Raw genomic sequence first — 16190 nt, 5'->3', positions numbered from 1 at the left:
GAAGAAAGCAAAGGATTCATCGTATACTTATTATTTTGTTCAATACTTACAAAAACAACCTTTCCAAATAGGTATTTTTAACCCTGTCTTACCGATAAGTAAATTGAGGCTTAAGGAGGACACTAACTCAGGGTCTTATCATTGGTAAATCGCCAAGCCTGTTGTTTCTCTTTAACCATTTGCTTCCTGCAGATTGATAAACTACCCCTAATCTCCCCCTTTAGACACAAGAAATAAGAGAGGAGAGAAGGCAGGCGGAGAGGGATCAAGGCACAATCATACTTGCACAGCAAAGAGATGAGAGTTGACAGTACAGTGTAAAAATTCACCTCCCTTTAAAGATCAGAAAACATTGAATCAAGTGTCCTCATTCCTGTGTGAAAAACCCAAAGTAATTTGTCCAAACTCACAGGCTTCTGCCCTGGATTTCTTTGTAGATTATCAGTAACTCTCCAGTCTAAAATACTCTGCTTCTTTAGCTTTCTTTCCCTGCTCTTTCCTTTAGTCTTTCTTTCTTTGTAAGGAAGCTATTTAAAAAGCACAAAGACCAAGCAAGAAAAGAGTGTCTGTGTTCACAGAAAGAGGATTTGCCCTTCAATACAGCTATTATAAAGCTTGGTGCTTTATAATAAGGTTTTCATGCATGTGTATTAAATTCCCCTTTGGAGACTAGAGCTATGGCCCAGTAGTCCACAGGAAATCTATTTTTTTTACAGAATTTCCCTGAGAGCCACAGCTATCCCATTTGTAAAACAGAAACTTCAGTCTGAGTTGCAAAAACTTCTCTGGTGGTGTATGAGCGCCACCTGACGCCCAGAGACAGGGTGGCTTCAGTTTCAGACCTGGTTACAGGCTTGATATCCTAACCACAAAATGTCATCAAAACGCGAGGCCATCCACTTGGATTCCATGAAATTCTTTGTCAATAACATGGAGCCAATAACATCCATTATAACTGTTTAAAACGTCCGTTGTAAATATTTGTCTTTATATGAATTTGTACTTGGGGCCTGAGTTGCATCTCCTATTTTATGTGTATATTATGTCACCTCTAAGTTTATTAATTCAACCAATATTTGTTGAACATCTACTATGTAAGACACCCCATTCTTGATGCTGCAGAGGGAACAAAGATGAATAAAAAGGAAAAATAAAATCTCCACCTCCAAAGAGTTTCCATTCTGCAGGAGAAATAAAACATCTTGATGACTTAGGGAGAAAAGTCAGCATAAGTCAACATTCTAAGTGTTATGATTGGAAAAAGCTCAGGGAACATCCAGAGAAGGACTCGCTGTCTGAGGTGAGAAGACTCATAGAGGCTCTGTGTAATGTGGGCAAGAGATTACCTGGGAGATACTGCACTTGGGGAGGATTACTTTTCTCCTTGAGGCCAGTGGCTTAGCAAGGGTGGGTTGTGGTAGGTGAAGACTGGCCTCTTTACTGAAACCTGGGGGCTGGAGTAGTAAGGGAGACCCAATAGCACAGAGAGAAGGATCAGGCAGAAGAATGCAACCCAGGCACAACGAGAACTTCCTTCTTTTGTAAAAGGATGAACTTCCAGGTGTTGATGATGTGTGTCCGACCGATTGACCGGCCGACCAACACTTAAAATGGCACAAATAGATGAGATAAATGAGCTCCGGCTGTAGGCTCCTCACGTGGCAGATCTCTTTCCCTGTGGGCTGCTGAGACACCAAAATTGGGCTTTGAATTTAGGAGTGCCTCCCGGGGGAAGAACGAAGGCCCTCTGCACTGCCCATGACTTAATCAGAGCTGTCTCCTTTCCATTACATTCTTGCTAGTTCCCTATCGGTCTTTTAATTGACATAAGATTCTGGTGCACACAAAGGCTGTGAGGGGAATACATGGGCTGGACACTGTGGAAGGAATCAAGGTCCGGGTCCTCGACATCTGTGTCTTTTCTTAAAAGTGATTGTCCCGGCACAGCCTCTGATGGTGAGGCAGGGTCCCCTCCGTCACCGCCCCTGTTACAATCCTCCTCTCCCTCCTCACAGAAGAATGGCATGGCCTTCCCCAGTTTTACTGTGGAGCATCACCTCAGGCCAGAAAGACCCCCAGGTCACTAAAACCATGGGCAATTTGAAAAAGGATGACCCCTGAGGAAGAGCTCTGTGAGGGCAAACGAAGCCAGTGAAATAGAAAATATGGAGGAGGCAAAGTCTTATTGCACCCAAATGACAAACTCAGGTTAGTCTCCCAGCCTGTTTGTATTCCCATTCCTTGTACTCTCTCTTCTTCCCTCTATTTTAGGATGAGAGTTGAGAAGTGGGATGGTTATCCCAGGAATGCATTTGAATGGAATTTTAAAACATCAAGGAAGCCACTTTTTGTCAGAAAGAAAGCTTAATTTGGCTGTTTGGGTTGACGATGAGGAATGGTTTTGTCAATTAATTATGTGGTGGGCACATTCTATGAAGACATAACAGGTAACTTTCACTTGGTTTTCTAATGCATTGTCTTCCTGTCTTCCTTCCTTCCTTCCTGCATGCCTGCCTTCCTTGTAGCTTCCTTCTGTAACTCCAAAAAATTTATTTGAAGCACAGATGTAATATGAAATAATCTGATAACTGTGTCATTTGCAATTATTTAAGTTTATAATTTTTAATATTTCTATGTAAAATATAAATGTAAGAGGAAATATATAAGTTTTCAAATTATTTGGAGGTGATGCAAGCCAGGAAGGAAGGAAGAAAGAAATGTAGGAAACGAAGGAAGGAGAAAGGGAGGAAAGCAATGCACTAGAAAACCAAAGTGAAAGTTACTTAAGCCCTGTCTTACTGTCATTTTTACAGCCCTAGAACCTGAACCAGCCATGGCGTAATTTTCATGGCTTACAGGTTCTCTATCCCTAGCCAAATGTCCACGACTTGAATGAGTCAGGATACCAGAGACCCTGTATGCCTGTATGACAGGGTCTATGTAAGAAAGAAAACCTGTTCAATATTCTTCAACCCCGTGTCCCAGATTACTTCTCTGTGTGTGTATGAGTGTGTGTGTGTATGTGTGTTTGTCCTACTAAAACAACTTTGAAATGAAGAGATAACCCTACAGGCAGTAGCAAATGGTCTTGTTCTTCTAGTGCTCTGATGGCCAATTTGGGAATAATCCCCTCACTTGGTAACCCATGTTGCTTAGAGCACACCTTCACTCATGGGTACAGAGGATTATAGGAATACTCATTCCCCATATTTTGCTGGCTCTTACCCTTGCCTGCCACACAGGTCCCCTTGTATACTTTTTAGAATACCCAAGGGTTGCCTCAAATGGACTCACACAGGCAAGCTCAGTTAGGTATCACATGAAGTCCCCCAGCCACCATCTCTGGTGCCATAAAGTGCTGCCATGCCCACTGGGAGCTGCTTCATGACAAGCACCTGTACCGTTTCTTCCAGGGAGGTCTGCATCCTCCAGCCCCTGCTGCTGCCACTAGGTATCATGATTATGCCTGCAACCAGTGCTTCTTCTGCCAGGTACTATCCCGTTTTCCAGGCCTGGCAGCCTATGCTGCTGAGAAGCACACTGTCCACCATGCTGCTGCTCTAGAGCCCTGAAGAAGTCAAAGTTGCTCTGCAATCTCTGGAATCCTCAGCATGTGGATGACATGTTGCATTCCCTCAGCAAGTGGGGAGAGCCTCTTTTCTGTTGGAGGCTACACTCTGTTAGCTCCATGCCAAAGAAGTTTCTCAGCCTCTAACAGACATAGGGCTTCAGTGGTAGCCAGCCTGCTAGTACAGAAGACTTCCCCAAAGACACATCTGAACCCCAGCAATAGATGTTGCCTGGTTTTGAGCAATGCACCATCCACCAAGCCAACTAATAGTATGGCCCTTTCCTCTGCACTTGCTGCAGAGCTCTCCTCTCCTTTCTCACCTCCCATGTGCACAGCAATCACATTTCCACCCCCATCCTTGTACAGGAGCTGATAAAAAAAAAACAAAAAAACCCTGGAACAATTGTCATTATTTGCAATGATATGATTTGTATAGCTAAAAATCTCAACTTTAAATATTTTCTAAAAATAATTAGAGAGCTCAGTAAGGAAGTCAGTTATAATATTAATATACTAAAGTTAATGGTTTTTCAAAATATCAAAAATAATAAAATATAAATTTAAAAATCCATTTTTATATAAACTATGTTATAAGAAATGTGAGAAAGCCACATGAGAAAAACTATAAAATTCTTCTGAATTATATAAAATGTGACTTAAAACATGATTCAAAATATTGTGTTTCTAGATGAAATGGTTCAATATTTTTTAAATGTCAATATTTTTTCAATTATATGTTTAATACCACCCCAATCAAAAACCCAGCATTCCCTTTTTGAAAAAATAATATCAAGTTCATCTGGAAGAATAAAAATGTAACAGTAGCTAAGACTGTAGGAGAAAAGAGTAATGAAATGAGACTTGTCCTTCCAGATACTGAAACATATCATTGAGCGAGGCCATACCACAAACGACAGACAAATCAAGACAATATATTCGAAATAAAAGCAACATTTTGAATCAATGGAGAAAAGATGAACTATGTATGTAGTAGTGATGTTAGACCACAGACTAACCCTTGGATAAATAAATGAAATTCCCTACTTCAGATACCAGTTAACTTCTACTTCATAATAAGGCAAGCCTCAGAGTATAAAAACACCACCATTTGTCTAGTTTACTTTTCTATGGGTCATCAGTTTGGCCTAGACTCAGCAGAGAACCTCCTCTGAACTTGGCCAGGCTCATCACGGGTCTGCCATCAGTTACTGTCCAGCTGACTTCTTGGCTGAGGGCCGGCTGGTCTAAGATGGCCTCACTCATGTCTCCAAAAGTTGGCTGGCTATCAGCTAAATGATGAGAGTAGCAGGGTCATATGCCTCTTGCTGCCTAGCAGGCTTATTCCTATGGCACTGTAAGGTTCTGAGAGAGCAAGCAGAGCATGAAGGGCCTTTGAAGGTCTAGTCTTGGGACTAACAGAATATCATTCTCACTACATTTGATTGGTCAAAGCAAGTCACAAGGCCAGCCCAGATTTAAGAGGTAGGAAAACAAATTCCACCTCCTGATGAACAGAAGAGCAAAGTCACATTGCAAATGGGGGTTCATACTCAAAAGCGTGCAGAATTGTAGCCATTTTTCTAATCAATCAGGCATACTAAATCTAAATAAACTGCAAATTCTGTATGTTAATGTACTGATAAAATCATAAACATCTTAGAATAAAATATGAGTGACTATTCACATGTGGGACTGCAGACACTTTTCTAAGCAAGACAAGAAAACTAGATCCCACATAAGAAAAGGTTAAGGCCAGGCACAGTGGCTCACACCTGTAATCCCAGCATTTTGGGAGGCTGAGGTGGGTGAATCACTTGAGGCCAGGAGTTCAAAACCAGCCTGGCCAACATGGTGAAACCCCATCTCTACCAAAAATACAAAAATTAGCTGGGCGTGGTGGCACACACTTGTAATCCCAGATACTTGGGAGGCTGAGGCATTCAAGGTTCACTTGAACTGGGAGGTGGAGGTTGCAGTGAACCGAGATAGCACCACTGCACTTTAGCCTGGACAACAGAGTGAGACTCTATCTCAAAAAAAAAGGAAGAAAAGATTGACCTCGTTGACATCTAAATATCTAAAACTTTTGCATAATCAGGAAATCACCATAAAAAAGATAAAAGGTAAACCAGGTACAATGTGCAATACTAACAAATGGTTAATTCTTAAAGAGCTTTAATAATTTGACAATTTTAAAAAAGAAAAATAGGCAAGTGATAATTTATAGAAGCACAAATCACAAATTATGAATGAAGATGTAAAAAGATGGTCATCCTCAACAGTAATCTAAGGCATCTACAATTAAAACAATAATAATTTATTATTCTTTGACTATGGGATTGGCAAATATGGCTTTAAATGATAATTCAGAGTATGATTAAGGGTTTGGAGTAAGGAAATTAATGTGCTCTTGGTGAAAATGTAAACTGGTAAAGACTCTCTGGATGGTAGTTTGGCAAGAGCCAGCAACATTTTAAATGTGTATAACTTGAACTCAGCTAGTCCACATCTAGAAATATTTCTACGAGATCCATACGCAAAAACTGGAGGCATGGGATGAGGTGTGGAGTGGCAGTCATTTTTCCATTTTCATTGGGATGATTATTGAGAAAGTGACATTTGAGCAAAGTCCTGAAGGTGTGGGAGGTTCAAAATCCGGCTAGAGGGAACCACCAGAGCAAATGCTGTAAGACACAAGTGTGCCAAGGGAATTGGAAGCTCAGCCCAGAGGCTTATGTGGCTGGAGAGCAGTGAGTGACCAGGAACAAGAGTAGTAAAGATGAAGTCAGAGAGGGAGTTGTGGTGGACCATGGACAGATGGGACATGGAAAGGGGCAGAGAATAGAAGATAGATCACATAGGACCCTGTAGGATTCTAGTTTCTCTCTGGATGACATAGGGAGCCACTGGATGGTTTTGACAAGAAGATGACATGATCTGACTTAACTTAAAGATCCCTCTACTTTTCTAAAAATAGACTGAAAGTGGGATGCAAAGGCAGAAGTAGAAAGGCAACTTAGGAAGCCTCTGAAGCAAGTCGAGAGAGAAATGATATGACTCTGCCCAAGGTGGCGACAGTGGCAGTAGCAAGAACTGGTCAAATTCAGGATTAGCTCAGAGTAGAGAGAAAATGTGAGAGAAAGAGAAAAGGCAAAAATGACTCGAAGGATTTTTACCTGAGGATAGAATAGATAGGATATTTGGAAGGATAGAATTGCCAGGAACCAAAATGAAAAATGCTCAGGGAGAACAGGCTTAGAACAAAAGATTAGAAATTGACTTTCGTTCCTGTTGAGTTGGAGATGTTTATCAGACAAGCAAGTGGAAATGTCAAGTGGGGAATGCCGACAAGAGTCTAGAGTTTTAGAGAGAGGGTCTAAGGGAGAGATGGGCTTAGCCAGGTGGAGGAGTGAAAGCAAAGACCTCCAGCGTCATCACAAGTCATCCAGGAACTGTGCAGTGTGGATTAGGCATGTATATCATTTCATCATGGTTTTCTTTACGGCATGTAAAAGGAGAGCTGTGCACTACGGGTAAGCTTAAAGTAACTAACAGTCTTCACCATAGTATCCAGTGTTCAGCCTAACACTGCCATGAGAAGCACTAGATGAAAGTTGACATTAAATTCTTTCCTGGCCAAGTATAGTGGCTCAAATCTGTAATCCCAACATTTTGGGAGGCTGAAGCAAGATGATTGTTTGAGGCCAGAAGTTTGAGACCAGTTTGGGCAACATAGAGAGAACCCATCTCTTAAAAAAAAAAAAAATTGTAATTAGCTAAACATGGTGGTGCATGCCTGTAGAGCCAGCTGCATGGGAGGCTGAGGCTGTGAAGCTGGAGGATGGCTTCAGCTTAGAAGTTGGAGGATGCAATGAGCTATGATGGCATCACAGCACTTCATCCTGAGTGACAAAGCAAAACTGTCTCTTAAAAAAAAAAAAAAATCCTACAACAGCATGCACAACTCTCCAAAGCTGTGTTCCGATAATGAAGAGAATCAAAAGAAGTGGCAAGCACATTCTAGGTAGGTTAAAATCTCTAAATGAAACCAAAGCTTTACGAAGTTGTGTTACCTTTTACCTCTCTCTTCCACAGTGAGACTGGAGGTTCAGTTAACCAGGTAATATCAATTTCTAGAGCAGTTACATCGTTATCACTCTCATGTGCTTTGTATCTAGAAAAGCAGCTTTTCAGGCCCCAGTTTTCTCACCTGAAAAAGGAAGGGATTGGACTAGGTCATTGAGTTTCAAGCCCTTTTCTGTTTTGTTTGGAGCAGGGCAGGGTGAAAGCTGGTAGAGGCATTGAGCACCCCAGTTTGACTCACCCATTCTCCAAGCCCAACTCTATGGAGTCCGCTTTGGACACTGTTAGGAACACACCCTGAGCTTCCTGGACTAGCTGGTCCAGATGGTCCCTTCCCAGCTCTGAGGGTCCCTTTTTGTTAAACTGAATATAGTTGTAGGGTAACAAAGTGACAGTGAGGGTCTGGAACGCTGCAAGTACAGTAGCAGACATGTACAGTAGCAGACGTACTCGCAAAGGAAGTGGTTTACTACAAGCAGGAAGCCATGTGGAATTCCAGACACTGAGATGCTGTAGCAAGTGACAGAGTAATCTGGCTGGGACACTTAGTGAACAGTGGTTTTTCTCTCCTTTAAACAAAGACACTTTGGAGAAGAGTTTCAGCTAGTAATTCAAGTCCATACGAATTTCCTATATGACTATTGTGGATACATGACTGATGAAGCCCGAGTCCTACTTGAAAGTCATCATGCAGATCAAGTTGCCCTTAATCAGTGTGTGTCCCAAAATACCTAAAGTCAAATTTTCTACACATCTTCTACTCTTAAGTCCTTTAGAAAGAAGTTTCTGATTCCCTATGTCCTTTATATGTTGGGTTTGGGGAATTTTTAGTGCCTGTATATACAGGTTTTTCAACATTTTATGTTGTAAGTCAGAATAGTTCTCATACCCCACGAAGAGGAGCACGGAAGGGGCCTCTCTGAATGAGTCATCATGTCTACAGTGGCTTTCCCAGAGAGATAACCAGCGTCAAGTAGCCTAAGAGGAAACTTTCCAGAGGATTCACCAGCCCCTACTCCATACTCCACCACCCTGACTCCCCTTCCTGCTGTCACTGCAGTTACAGGAAGCTCTATATCTTCTGTAGCATCTAAAATCACAACAGCCATAACTGTTTCCTCCCACTTCCTCCAATATCCAGCTTCAGTCTAAAATTTTTCCCAGTGCTGCAAATGTCAATTGTAACATACAAAGAAGTATTCAGAAAAGAATGCATATTTCTCTTATAAATACTTTCTTTCATAACCGCTTTGACTATAACTTAAAAATCTAAGTTGACTGCATTCCGATAAATATTCTTCACCTTTAAGGCCAAAAGAGTATGTTGAAAGAGTGGTTAGACATCCTATTAATTTTCTTGATATCGCATTAGGAATTGAAGTTGACAAATTCGGAGAGCTATTACCTTTTGAATAGTGCATGAAAATAATGAATTTGACTAGTATTTCATAAAAACATGACAAAAATTACAGAGCTACTAATATCAACTGTGTACCACAAATTGTCTTGGAATAAATAAATCTTCATAAAATTGCCCAAACTTGAATTGATCAGAGCCCTTGGACTGCTTCATCTATGCTATGTGCCTATGCAGTTTAAATCACTTTCTCTCTCTTTCTTTCTCTCTCTCAAACCATATAACACGTTGTTAAAGGTAAATTTAGTGATATATTTCATAAAGTATTAATATGGTCAAACTCACCAGAAGAGGGGGGAAAATCATGAACAAATTATCACCTAAGCAAATTATCCCTTTATGAAAGCTAGTAATCTGTTCCAGAATTCCCTCCTCTACTTCTCCCTCTCTCCTGCTTGGGAAAAGTTGCCATGGAGTTTGACATAGCCAGTGTAGCTGGTATCTACAAACTCCTCCCACTTGAGAGGTTGGGTTATAGTAAAAAGGAGAGTGTTAGGCACTGGTTTGGAGGTTTTGCTGTTGTTTGGTTGGGTTTTTATTTGAGACAGGGTCTTACTATGTTGCCCAGGCTGTTCTCAAACTCCTGAACTCAAGTGATTCTCCTGCCTTAGCCTCCCGAGTAGCTGGGATTACAGGCGTGAGCCACTATGCCTGACCTGAAAAGGGGAGTGTTGAAGGAAAAGATGCCACAAGGCAGAGGAGAGCTGACCATGTCTTTTCCTCCTTTCTCTTCTTAGCTTTCAGTTCTCCCCAGATAACTGCAGAGGAGATAGATCAGGGACAACCTCAGCCATCAAAGCCACCATGAGGACATGGCTTCGAGTCACTCTATACTACGTATATGCAATGGGTGTCATGACCGAATCAAGTAGATGACAGATAAAATCCAAGTGTTTGTTTATCAGAGAAGAGAGAAGAAAAAAATGAGAAGCATAAAAATGAAGGAGGAAGCATAAAAGTGAAGAAATTAATGAATTTCCCAAACATAATGTTGAGTAAAAGAAATCAGATATGAAAAAACACATTTAGTATGACTTTATGAACATAAAGTTCAAAAATGGCCACAAGTCTTTTTATCCTATTGGGAAGTGGTGGCTGGAGCGGGCACAAGAGGATTTGGAGTTAATATCATGGTTCTTGATGGAGGCTCAAGTCACTGTTTAGATGGGCATGGGCACGTTCAGTGAGCTGAGATCCATCGGGCTGTACACTTAGGATGTGTGCACTTTTCTCCATGGATGTTTGTATTGAAATAAGATAAACATTAAAAACCTAAGGGGTGGTCATTGAAAATATGGCTGAAATAGATCATGCCTGGGTAGAAAAGTGTCCCATCCAAAAGCAAATATTTTATAGAGAAATGCACAAGTCAAAAAATTTCATTTGGAAGAAAGTTGAAGATTTCTACTGCAGCCCTTGGTCAAGTCATGACATTTTAAAACAAAAACCAGATCTACAGTTTTCCCTTTTGTGTGTTCCTGCTTCTCTCTGTTCTGTAAGTATGTATTTAAAAACTCATTCCCATACCCAGGCTAGTTGGGAGCTCAGTACTACACACTTGTAAAACCATGTACAATGGCTTATTTTACAAGATAAGAAAAAGTATACTTGAAAGGGTAATCCATCCTGGTTGACAGAAATTTTTTCTTGTTGGCTTTTACTATCTAAAACTCTTTATGAACAGAGACAAAACTGTCTCCAAGGACAATAATCATTTGAGAAGTGCTGATACTGGGGAGAAGGTTATCTAGGTACAGAAGACGTTTAAAGGTTTTACATGAATCACTTGAGACCAGTTTTACTGGCCATTGTTCTATTTTTCATTTAATTTATACCTGACACTTTAACACCTACAGCACACTGCATCCTTAATACCAGAATAAAAACAAATAAAAATCCGTTCTTCATACCTGCCCAATTTCCTGAAAAAAGGTACAAAAATTAATACATGCTTACTAATTACTTTTTTTCTGGATGATGATTTAAAATTTTAAGTCTTTTTGTTAACTGACACCAAAAGTGGGCTTTTTGAATATGTGCTAATGCATTGGCTTACAAAGAATCTAGTGGCTTCCTCACTGCAGCCCACATGGTACAGTATTCTATGTATGTAGGCTGAACACTGCAGTTTGCTTCTTTTCAGCATGAGCTACTCCTGCACTCTGAACTGAGAAAGAATCTGAATACATCAGGCTCCATTAATAATGTGACAGCTTTATTGGCAGCAGGATGAAGTTGAACATACTGAACCAACATGAGAGATGAGAAAGACACCAGTTTAGGCCATTTGGGTTTCTTGCTAATGTTGAAAAAAAAAAAAACTAATACAAGATTTTAAACACTCTTATCTGGATGTTTAAACTTTAGGGATTAGAATAAAGCCCCCCTCCAAAAAAGCAGGAGCAAAGAAATGTTAGGTGATTTATAAAAAATTGGAGGACTAAGGACTGTTAAGACATTAGAATAGGAATCACTGAAGGAGTGTGTGTTGCCTTCTCTGGAGATATTAAAGCTTAGTATAGACCCACCTGTTTAATTTCTTTCATATCTGTTAGTGCAAACTCCCTAACAAAGTCTAAATGAACAAACATTCTTTTTGATGCTCATGACGTGCAAAGGGCTGGGTTTATCCAGGGCAGGGGTAGGGAGGGAAATGAAATACAGAACTGAATACAAAACATTTAAATTGTAAATTCTCCAAGGACACATGCTACATCTCTCATAGAATCCTAGCACGATGTTAAGCATATAGTAAAGGCGCAATTTTTTAAACTAGCAAGAACTTAATAAAAACAAACTGAGTAATATTGTATGATTCCACTTATATGAGGTACCTAGAATAGGCAAATTCATAATAACAGAAAGCAGAATACAAGTTACCAAGGATGGGGCAGGGGAGAATGAGGAGTTGTTTACTGGGTATAGAATTTCTATTTGGAATAATGAAAAAGTTCTAGAAATGGACGGTGGTGATGGTTACATAATATCATGAATGTACATAATGCCAATGAATTGAACATCTAAAAATGGTTAAAATGATAAAGTTCACGTTATATATATTTTACTACATTGAAATTTTTAAATAAAAATAAAAATAGCAAGCATTGAGTGCTTGGCTAGACAGGAATAGTGAACTGTTTTCTCAGGAGGCTCTGGCCACCTCTTCACGGAAGCCTCTGGAACCCAAGCACCCCCGCGTGTGGGAAGCCCTGCAAAGGAGCAGCAGTGCTGGTACTGGGGCTGGCTGATTTGTAGGTAATAGAAGCTGTCTCTCCCACTTGAAGATGGTGTATTTGCTAATACAGACTTCCGCTTCCTGTGAAGCAATCTTTCACACACTTGAAGACACTAGCCCCAAAATACTATGGGGTGGAGGTGGGAAGACCTGAACTTTGGTCTCAAATATCTTACTTGCTGCCTGGGCAATTTAGACTTCTCAGGCCTCAGTTACCATTTCTGCAAGTTAAAGTAATGGGACCAGATGTTACATGGCTTCTACCAGCTCTACAATTCTCTGATTCAAAGGTATCCCTTAACTGCTTTCCTCTAAATAGTTTCTACTTAATTACATAATGAAAATAGTTTCCCATTTCTTTAGCCATCACTATTATTTTCTGAACTCTCCAGTTTCTTCCTGTTTTTTTTTTTTCCCCAGAGGAACAGTGATCCAAAGTAAATATAGCAGTTTCATAATTTTATGATTAGTGGATAATATGGAGGAGACATCACTTGTAAATTCTAACACAAAATCACTGTAACTTTTTCTTTCTTTCTTTTTTAGTTTTTTAAGCAATAATATACTGCTGGCTCATTTTTGACCATCGATAAATTACGGTAGTTGAGAATCAAGTTATATAGTAACAGTAACTATTTTCCTTTCCTTAGATCATTTGGGTGATAAAAAGCAGCCCAGTGACTCCTCCATCCATAGGTAAGGATGAGACTATGAACAAAGAAACTTTTATAACCACTTTCCATTATTTAGAAGAAATAAGGAGCGTGCAGTGGTTCTTTACCTAACCTGTAGTTCCTCTATTCAGATTAAATTCATTCCACTCAGTCAAAGCTGCTGCTAAAAAGAAAATTCTTTTTAAAAATCTTTTTCAACATCCAAGTATATTTCATGTACTATAATTTATGCCATTTCAAATTCATCAAGTGTGGCTATATCATAGAATGTGTGTATAAAGTTGTTAGGGTGAATTCAGTTTTAAAGGAGATTTTCTGTTAAAAGTCTATTTATCTACATTATAACAAATATCAATCTGATTGAGCAATTCACACTTCAATACAGTGATTTTTTAATAAATGAAGTAGATACACCAAAACCCCTAAAAGCACTTACAGGGTAATAGACAAACTTACCCTGAATAATAAAGTAGTATGAAGAAATAGATACCATCCCAAGAAAGGGAAAAATAAAACAAAATTCATGAAATGAAAGAATGCATTCCCACTGTAAAATAATATACCAAAAATATTTCAGAGGGATGTTTTATTAGGTTATTCTTATTTTTAAGATTTTTCTTTTTTAATTTCATGGTGGATTAAGTTTCTAAATCAGACTTCAAGTATATTACTATCAGAAAATACAGAAAGTTCCTGCACTATAATATATATATATATTTTTTTCTTTTCTTTTCTTTTTTTTTTTTGAGACAGAGTCTCACTCTGTCACCCAGGCTGAAGTGCAGTGGCACAATCTCGGCTCACTGCAACCTCCACCTCCCAGCTTCAAGCAATTCTCATGCCTCAGCCTCCCAAATAGCTGGGATTACAGGCGTGCACCATCACGCCCAGCTAATGTTTGTATTTTTAGTAGAGACAGGGTTTCACCATGTCAGTCAGGCTGGTCTCAAACTCCTGACCTCAGGTGATCTGCCCCCTCGGCCTCCCAAAGTGCTGGGATTACAGGCATAAGCCACAGCGACCGGCCCATATTTTCTTTAGGTAATGATAAATCATATTTGAAGAATGCCTAAAAGGAATCCAATAATGCCTCAAATGCACAAACCTATTAGAACAGATTTTATTCAAAATTACAATGACAAAATAATATACAGAGGCAAAAATCTTTATTAAATGACCACACTATAATCTGATACAATATTTCCTGATAAAAGAGAATGAATTATGAACTGGTTTATAACATATTTTTTAAAACCCAAGGTAAAATAAAACTAGTAGATAAACTGCATACATTATCATTTAAATTTTGTGATTATTTTCTATGTGGACATCCTCTTCCGTATACCCATTGCCCTATGCTTTTCACTGTGTTTCTCAACTACACTCCTCCTCCTGGATTGTGAACATTCGCTACAAAATCTCTTTAAAACACCAACACCACCACAAACTTCCCATTGCTGCCAGTCTCTCAGATTGTCTAGCTCTCCCAGAAAAGGAGAATAAGCTAAATTCACAATAAGGTGGATCTAAGGGATAACAGGTCTTTTCCAACTTGATTCCTCCCTTCTCCTCCACCCTCACCTCTCACCACTGGGCCTTTCCTTTCCAGCCACAGTGAACTGCTTTCTCACACTTCCATGCCTGGCATGATTGGCTCCTTCAACCTTCACCGTGGAGCAGCCTTCACACACATACATTCCCTCTTCCTCTTCATGCTTTGGCTAACTCTTAATCTTCATTCAGAGAGACTCCAGGAAAACTTCTTGACACCGTCTACCTCACACCCCATAGCTGGGTGTGGTGTCTCATTTAGGTATGCATGTACAGATATATCCTTTGTATGTGTGTATATACATATATATCACTTATTACAATGTATACTTATCATAGCACTATTACAATGTATCACTGTTTTTACTGTGTCTTTCAATAGGCTGAAAGCTATTTCAGGGCAAAGATCATTTAACAGTCAATTTTATATCCCTAACATCTAACATAATGCTTCACTTATAGTCATTGCTTGTAAATGTTTAGTAAATGAATAGCTAGATAAACAAATAGTCAAGGGCAGGGAGAGGTTGTCCTGTTCCTAAAGTACATTATGGAAGTGGCCACCTCCTGCTGCAAAAAGTGAGCCATTCCTGATTTTCACTACATTCTGTACTTGTAGTCAAGAGAAGTAACCATTCAGAGACAGAGATAGATGGGTCAATGGATGGAAGGATGGATGGATGGATGGATGGATGGATGGATGGATGGATGGATGGATGGATGGATAGATTAGATAGATAGATAGACAGACAGACAGACAGACAGACAGACAGACAGATAGATAGATAGACACAGATTCTTTGTAGCCTAGGAACAAACAGCCTAAAATATCTTTTTAAATATCCCACTAGATATCAAGGCAATGACTGAAAGGGGTTGGAAAGGCATTAAAACCGAGCTATACCTACTTTAAAATTTTATATAGAGTAGCCCAAAACTATGGTGGTACCCAGTATACTGCAAGGGTACCAAATACCTGTTGAAATAAATTGCAAACAAGTCCAGGTGCAGTGGTTCACACCTGTAATCTCAGCACTTTGGGAAGCCACGGTGGGTGGATCACTTGAGGTCAGGAGTTCGTGACCAGCCTGGCCAACATAGCAAAATCCCAACTCCACTAAAAATATAAAAATTAGCTGGGCATGGTGGCGTATGCCTGTAATCCCAGCTACTTGGGAGGCCGAGGCGTGAAAATCGCTTGAACCTGGGAGGCGGAGGTTGCAGTGAGGTGAGTTCAGGCCACAGCACTCCAGCCTGGGCAAGAGGGTTAGGCTCTGTCTCAAAAAAATAAATAAATAAAATAAATTGCAAACAAAAATGAAGTGCAGATTAGGTCTAATCAAATTATTTTTTACTTAAGACAGTATCCCCCAACTTGAAAACCACCAGCTTCCGATCATAATAAGGTATCCTTGAATTCACATTTACAGGCAGCACTGCCAATAGACAAACCATATGCTTCTCAAACACAGGGATGACTATTTGTCAAGTACAAATAGATGATGGTATGATTAATAAAATCCAAATACATTTAAAGATGGTATTGAATTTATAATCAGTTTATCATTAAATATTTTCTTAGCTAATATAAAATAAGTATTAATGAGTCCTTGAAAATGTTGGCATTATTAAAAGTATCTCGTGCCAAGAAAAGGATTG

The sequence above is a fragment of the Gorilla gorilla genome, chromosome 17 (assembly GCF_029281585.2).
Source record: "Gorilla gorilla gorilla isolate KB3781 chromosome 17, NHGRI_mGorGor1-v2.1_pri, whole genome shotgun sequence".
Classification (NCBI taxonomy): Eukaryota; Metazoa; Chordata; class Mammalia; order Primates; family Hominidae; genus Gorilla; species Gorilla gorilla.
The sequence above is the reverse complement of the archived record's forward strand: the minus strand, read 5'-3'. Positions refer to the sequence as shown.